The sequence below is a fragment of the Euleptes europaea genome, chromosome 4 (assembly GCF_029931775.1).
Source record: "Euleptes europaea isolate rEulEur1 chromosome 4, rEulEur1.hap1, whole genome shotgun sequence".
Classification (NCBI taxonomy): Eukaryota; Metazoa; Chordata; class Lepidosauria; order Squamata; family Sphaerodactylidae; genus Euleptes; species Euleptes europaea.
This window is the reverse complement of record NC_079315.1, coordinates 21312225-21319262: the sequence shown is the minus strand read 5'-3', so window position 1 is coordinate 21319262 and position 7038 is coordinate 21312225. Positions and strand designations below refer to the sequence as shown.

General features: G+C 43.6%; 1 non-coding gene across 1 annotated transcript; it reads left to right on the top strand.

Annotated features, from left to right (window-relative positions):
- Positions 1 to 2127: 2127 nt before the first annotated feature.
- TRNAS-GGA (transfer RNA serine (anticodon GGA)) lies at positions 2128 to 2202 on the top strand. The gene has a single exon. It is a non-coding gene; the product is annotated as a tRNA-Ser (tRNA).
- The last annotated feature ends 4836 nt before the right edge of the window (positions 2203 to 7038 follow it).

Genomic DNA, 7038 nt, shown 5'->3' with positions numbered 1-7038 from the left:
CATAATGTGACCAAAGTATGATAGCCTCAGTTTAGTCATTTCAGCTTCTATGGAGAGTTCAGGCTGCCTTTTTGGCAGTCCACGGTATCCGTAAAACTCTCATCCAACACCATATTTCAAATGAACCCATTTTCTTTGGGTCAGCTTCCTCCATTGTCCAGCTTTCACACCCATACATAATAATGGGAGATACTATGGCATGAATTATCTTGGTTGCCAGTGGCACACCCTTATACAAACAGGAAGGAGGACTAATGAGAGTTAGTGACAATAAGAGGACTAATAAGAGGACATAAAAGGACTAATAAGAGTTAGTGACAAAACAAAAACTCCTTCACAAGACACTGAAAGAGAGACACAGATGAATCTCTCTGAGGAGGGAGTCCAAAAGTTTTGGTAACACGACTGAGAAGCCCATTCTTGGGTTGCCACCTGTCTAGCCTCAGTTGGTGGGGGCACCCTAAGCAAAGCCTCTGAAAATGACTGGAGTTTTCTTACTTCTCCATTCCCACTGCAGCCCAAAATATCCCCTCAAAAGCTGCAATTATTCCAGAAACCATTCTGTCCTTGGAGATGCTCCTTTGAATCCAAGCTATAAACAAATATGTCTAAATACTAACCACCACCCCGAAACCTGGTACTTTCCATGGTTTTGAAAGACCTCATGGTGAGTTTTCTTTTCCTAATCAATAAACATTTTCCAAGTCATAGAGGTGGGTGAGTTACAGATTGTCCCTTTGTTACCCGTGGCCTGTTTGTTGCCAGTTGAACAAGTCTAATCCATAGGGCTACCCAGGAACCTATTAAAACTTTGTTTGCAGATTTGCGTAACATCCATAGCCTCAGTACTTTCATATTCTGGGTTTGCCTTATGTTCCCCTTGACTAGCACTCCAGTGAATGATTTTATTATTACGGCAATAGCCAGATAAGTAGCACTCCAGTGAACTTCTGCACTTACTGTGGACACTGGTTAAGGCCTCAGAAGAATTTCACCACTCCATGGTGGTGGACGAAAGTGCCATCAAGTTGCAGATGACTTATGGCTACCCCGTAGGGTTTCCAAAGCAAGAGATGAACAGAAGTGCTTTCCCATTGCCTGCCTCTGCATAGCGATCCTGGGCTTCCTGGGTGGTCTCCCATCCAAGTACTAACCAGGGCTGATCCTGCTTACCTTTCGAGATCTGATGGAATTGGGCTAGCTTGGGCCATCCAGGTCAAGGCACACACTCCATTGGTGTGCAGAAAACAACCAATGATTGAAAAATTACCTGTTCAGCCCACAGAAGCTAGAAGTTTTTTCAGTAGGGTAAAAATCTGGTCTTCTTTTCAGCTCTTCACTCAATGCTGAAATCAGCCTAACAAAAACCATCACATGTAACTTATTTCACTTTTCTGGTTCTGCTATAGAAAACAGTCATACACACAGGTGAAGCTACGGCAACAGAGATGGTTTAAAACACATTTTAGAAGCACTGCAGACCATTCATAGTGTCCAGGTGCCATCTTCTGGACAAACACCACCACACACCTGATAACAGCAGTTTTCTTTAATGCATTTTTCGGCTACTATTTCAATGATACTCTAAAAACAGTGGCAAAGTTTCAGAGAGCTTAGCTGTACCCAGTGGCATGTGTGCTTTTGGGGAGGGGGCTGGGTCTCTCCTTCCCTTTTGTGTGTGTGTGTGCCGTCCAGTCACAGCTGACTTATGGCAACCCTAGAGGGTTTCAAGGCAAGAGATGTTCAGAGATTGTTTGCCATTGCCTGCTTCCGTGTCACGACTCTGGTGTTCCTTAGAGGTTGCCCATCCAAATACTAACCAGGGCCGACCCTGCTATCAAGGTCCCTATGCCATATCTTGGTTTCCAAAGCTTTTTGTTGTATAGTGTTAGAGGCAAAGAAAAGACGAGCCTGGGTTATAACTCTGGGGTTCTATCCTGCAAGCATGCATGAGTCATTGGAGGACCAATTGTTGAGTGGGTAGAAGAGAGGGAATGCAAGAATGGAGAAGAAGGGATGGGACGGTTCTCTAAAACTGCCCGTGCTAAAAATGATTCTTGGCCTGGCCTTTCCATTGCACTGGAGCTCTGTCAGTACATGCAAAGAGACACAAGGGGTCTCTCTAGGGGAGAGGCTGTGGCTCAGTGGTAGAGCATCTGCTTGGAATGCAGAAGGTCCCAGGTTCAATCCCTGGCATCTCCAGTTAAAGGGATTAGGCAAGTAGGCGATGTGAAAGACCTCTGCCTGAGACCCTGGAGAGCTGCTGCCAGTCGCAGTAGACAATACTGACTCTGATGGACCAAGGGTCTGATTCAGTATAAGGCAGGTTCATGTGTTCATGAGGTACGGTTCTCTTGCTCTGTATGCCATCATACAAGAAGCAGGCCCTTGCAAAAAACAGCCTCTCAAAATGGTGGATGTGTAGGGTCTTGTGACCCCAGGTGGGGCTCTATGACCCACCTGAGGGTCCCTGCCTATAGTATGAAGACCACTGCTCTAGATTAGCACTGTGGTTTTCTTTATAGTCAGAGGTAAAATTATGATGTAGTAATTTCTGGAGTTTACTGGAAATGGTTTTCTCTACACCTGGCTCTGAGGCATTTACTATCTCTTTGTGGGACACCGGCCATTTATGCATGGGGGGTTTGCCTTGGATTTGCTGCTCTCTAGATGCACATTTTTTCCCATACAAATTCTCAAAACTCTGCTGGGGCCTTATTTTTGAGGTTTGAACATTTGGATGGGGGAAATGTGCATCTAGAGAGCAGCAAATCCAAGGCAAAACCTCCTGTGCATAAATGGCCAGTGATCTGGATTTGGTGACTTTGCCTGAAGGGAGGTGGTTTGTGGATGGTCCTGCATTGCAGCTGGAGATGGAAAGATTAGATCCTTCACTTTGGTTCTTGGCATTTGAAGGATCGTAGCTTTAATGATAATTTTAAAATGCAATCAATGTTTTCTTCCTGCCAACCTAAGCATGATTGTTATAAAATCTTTAGTCTTTGATGCTGCAATTCACAATGTAGGGTGAGTTATTATGTTTCTGCTTAGAGGAAGGGTTCCTAACCTTTTTTGTGCCATAGACGCCTTTGGCAGTCTGGTGAAGCCCATGAACCCCTTCTCAGAATAATGTTTTTAAATGCGTAAAATAAAATGCATAGACTTACAAAAGGGAACAAATTATATTGAAATACAGTTATGCTAAATTTCATTTAGAGGTTAGTGAAAATAGAGTAATTTTTTCATCCAAGTTCACAGTCCTCTGACATCTACCGATGGACCTCTGGCTTAGAGCCACAATGAACACATGAAGCTGCCATATACTGAATCAGACCCTCGGTCAATCAAAGTCAGTATTGTCTACTCAGACTGGCAGCTGCTCTCCAGGGTCTCAGGCAGAGGTCGTTCACATCACCCACTCACCTAATCCCTTTCATCTGGAGATGCCAGGGATTGAGCCTGGGACCTCCTGCATGCCAAGCAGATGCTCTACCACTGAGCCACAGCCCCTCCCCATAGTTTGTAACGTATGCAGATCTCACTTTCAGTTATGTTAAGGGACTTTCTGAAGTTGTATTGTTCCTTTTCTAAAGTTCAAGGGGTACATTCTGTCAGGTTTGCCACTCTTTGTTTACAAAAAACTGTGGTGTCTTAGACAGAGGGCTCTGAGCATATGCAGAATGCCCCTCCTTCATAAAGGGAATGCTTCCTTGGTTCCTCGGGTGTTGCATTGCACCTAGTGTTCTCAGGTAGATGTGCCTGTAAATGTTGTTTGGTCCTGGGGAGAGCTGGCAAAGTCCACTTAACATGCAGGTTACTTTAGGCGTCCTCTTAACATACAGGTTACTTTACTTTGCTTACAGTGTTGTTGTGTTTCTTGGGTGACGCACACACTGGTTAGTGGAGTCTTACAATCAAAAAAGATATGCTCTAGGGGTCTCGATATTTCCATCTCCACATAAGCATGCACATTCTGTAGATGATTCACAGTGGGTAGCCGTGTTAGTCTGTCTGCAGTAGTAGAAAAGGGCAAGAGTCCCGTAGCACCTTAAAGACTAACAAAAATATTTTCTGGTAGGGTATGAGCTTTCGTGAGCCACAGCTCACTTCTTCAGATACAGCTAGAATGTGAATCCATCTGTCTTTAAGCAGAGGAGAGTGAATTCAGACAAGCATTAGTAAGTAAATGTTAACAGTATGTAAATGTGAATAGCAGGCGTGATGGGATTAGGTGTGGTATGCAGAAGAGTCTGTGATGTCCAGGGGAGAGATGGGTGTGGAGAAATCAGCATTGGTAATGAGCCATGAATGCAAGGTCTTTATTCAGCCCAGGAAAATGCATTGACTTTAGTTTGAATATCAACTGTAATTCAGCAGTTTCTCTTTCCAATCTCCCTTTGAAATTCCTTTGTAAGAGAACTGCTACTCTGTTGCAGATTTAAAAGTCAATGCATTTACCTGGGATGAATAAAGACCTTGCATTCATGGCTCATTACCAATGCTGATTTCTCCACACCCATCTCTCCCCTGGACATCACAGACTCTTCTGCATACCACACCTAATCCCATCACGCCTGCTATTCACATTTACATACTGTTAAAATTTACATACTAATGCTTGTCTGAATTCACTCTCCTCTACTTAAAGACAGATGGATTCACATTCTAGCTGTATCTGAAGAAGTGAGCTGTGGCTCATGAAAGCTCATACCCTACCAGAAAATATTTTTGTTAGTCTTTAATGTGCTACTGGTCTCTTGCCCTTTTATGTTCTGTAGATGGTAAACCTCTATATGTACCCTCAAGAATCACTGAGGGCAGCATATCATACCTTAATAAGGTGAAAATTCTCCTACCATAGTTTTCATGAGAATAATATTTTTGAAATGGAAATGCTCGCAAGAGTTCTCTGAAGGCAAAAATGAAGACAGTAGGTGGCAGCAGAATTCTGCACTGGCTGTCCTTGTATTCATCTGACAGTGATTAAGTAAGTTGCGATGGATCATTAAGCAGCAACGATTATAGATCACTTCTTAAATCATTCACGATGGTTTGCAATTATTTACAGGTCTTTAAAGCTTAGCACCAAGACTAGTGTGACAGTCCTGAACACATTGCTGGCTGCCACTGCTGTGATCATAGAGTAACCAGATAGGATTATTAAAAAGGGTTCACATGGTTCTCTTTTAGGGACACAGTTGAGTTGCACTGGAGGCTTTGGCTTTCAGGGTGCCCCCTTAGCACAAAATTGGCCCAATGAAAGATGATGTGCACACCATTTTGGGGTTTCATCTTCAGCTGGTTCCACATTGAGAAGCTCCTGGTTCACTTGGGAATGCCCACGAGGTCATGCTCATTCCACGCATGACCCATGGTGTTCTTGGGTCTTTCTTCTTTAAGCCTAGAAAAACAAGATCTGTTTTTCTCCAGTTGAAAAGGGACTCTTTGGAGTGGCTGCGGATGGAGTGTTGATCTGGATGCCCCTCCCCTGCCTCCACCATGGCCTTCCCCTGTTCTTCTCCACTCTTGCAGTGGCAGACAACAGGAAGGGATAACTTTGTGAATGCAGCAACGCCACTTCCAGGTGCTGCCTCCACAACACTCTAGGGATTTCCCCAATCTCTATAATCTTTACCATAGATATTGGGAGAATTCCTAGAGTGGTATGGGGGGGTTTACATCTGGGGGATCACCCAGAAATAACGTCGCCACATCAGCAATGCTCCCCCTTTCCATATTCCACACCCTAAAAGTTCCCAGGCTGGCAAGACTAATCCGGAGGAAGGGTGCAGCTAATCTCCACAGTCAAAATGGCATGGAGCATCTCATTGCTTTAGCCATTTAAAAGGTATATTGGAAGGCTTTAAGAGGGGAGTGGACATGTTCATGGAGGAGTGGGCTATTCATGGCTACTAGTAAAAATGGATACTAGTCATGGTGCATACCTATTCTCTCCAGGATCAGATGAATAAGCCTATTATATTAGGTGCTTTGGAACACAGGCAGGTAATGCTGCTGCAGTCATCTTGTTTGTGGGCTTCCTAGAGGCACCTGGTTGGCCACAGTGTGAACAGACTGCTGGACTTGATGTGCCTTGGTCTGATCCAGCATGGCTTTTTATGTTCTTATATTCTTATCTTTCACTTTTGCTGCCTAGCTGCACCATAGCATTACAGTGTGGCTTGGTAGGGGAAGGGAAAACGAGGGGGAAAGGAGTGGGGATCAGGGCCCTGTACAAGCATAAACGTGTATGAACATTGCAACAGGATTCAGTTGTTGGATGGAAGAGGGGTGGACAACAGAGTCACGCCTTTCCTAGCAACCTGTAAACCATAGTGCTAAAGTCAAGCCAGCAAGTAACCGAACCTCATTGTCCAGTTGCCATTTTTCAGTGCATTGCAAAATAATTTTCTGGAATATCAGGTGTTGGGGGAACAGCTTGTATGAGGACACGTAGGATACATTTAAACAACATGTGGTAATCAAGACAATAGAAACGTATGCTGAACAGTGAGAATATGCTGGTGCTTCTCATTTCCTTGGTTTTGGAAACGCAGACATTATGCGGAAAGTAGCTATCAATCCATTACAGCTCCCCCGCGTACTCCTAAACTGTGTTTCCTATCCATTAACGATACAAATGTTCAGCATTAAATAAAGCTATCAGCTGATTAAAGGAATCCTGGTAGGCTAAATAACTGAGTTTTAATAGATTAATTAATCATTTCAACTTGCATGAATTTGCATATGAGTAAAAACAATAGCTGTGGAGCAAAAAAAGCATATTTTTTTGTTTTAAGATGATGTGCAAACATTTTGTGGAAGGCACCATCTTAGAAGAGGTAGTCTTGTCTGTGTGTAAGCGACGGAACCTATTTTGCACATTTTTTTTTGTAAATACTTAGAAGTGAAAATGTTTTTCATAGACTCTCCTGCCCGATAAATTGGGGGCATTTTAAAAAAATTGATCACAAGATTTTGATATTGTCGAAGGCTTTCACGGTCAGAGTTCATAGGTTCTTGTAGGTTATCCGGGCT